Source organism: Cicer arietinum, chromosome 6 (assembly GCF_000331145.2).
Source record: "Cicer arietinum cultivar CDC Frontier isolate Library 1 chromosome 6, Cicar.CDCFrontier_v2.0, whole genome shotgun sequence".
Lineage (NCBI taxonomy): Eukaryota > Viridiplantae > Streptophyta > Magnoliopsida > Fabales > Fabaceae > Cicer > Cicer arietinum.
Window position 1 is genome coordinate 35,029,052 of NC_021165.2, and position 479 is coordinate 35,029,530.

At 30.7% G+C, this 479-nt stretch overlaps 1 protein-coding gene across 1 annotated transcript in view; it reads left to right on the top strand.

The window, feature by feature from the left end:
- Nucleotides 1–479, top strand: part of LOC140920709 (uncharacterized) — an 18,402-nt gene that overhangs the window by 12,674 nt on the left and 5,249 nt on the right.

The window sequence follows — 479 nt, forward strand, 5'->3', positions numbered from 1 at the left end:
TGACTTTCTTCTATTCATGTTTTGTGTTTTGTTTTTTTTTTCCTTTCACTAAATGTGTATCATGATGAAACAGTTGTACTAACTTGCACGTAATCTTAAAATTTCTGTTTGTGATATCGCAAGTTAAATTTTATTTCTTAGATTATGTTATTGCTCAAGCTGACAAGCCTTCCTAATGCATGCATTCTTGATTACTAAATGGTTGTAGAAGGCTAATATGCCATCAATTTTTCAAAAATACAATTTTAACTTTTCATAAGCATGTTGGCTTTATTTTGATTGTTCATATTCTCTCTTATTATCCTAGCTGTGAGCTTTTGAGCCTAAACACTTAAATTCTTTGTTGTGTGATTATCCAGACATGTGTTATCTCTCTAGAACTTGCACTAATTCTGACTTGCATCACATGTAATTTATGCATACATTGAGGCAATTTTATTGGTCGTTTGAGCCTTTCTAACTACCCTATGAAAATTTTA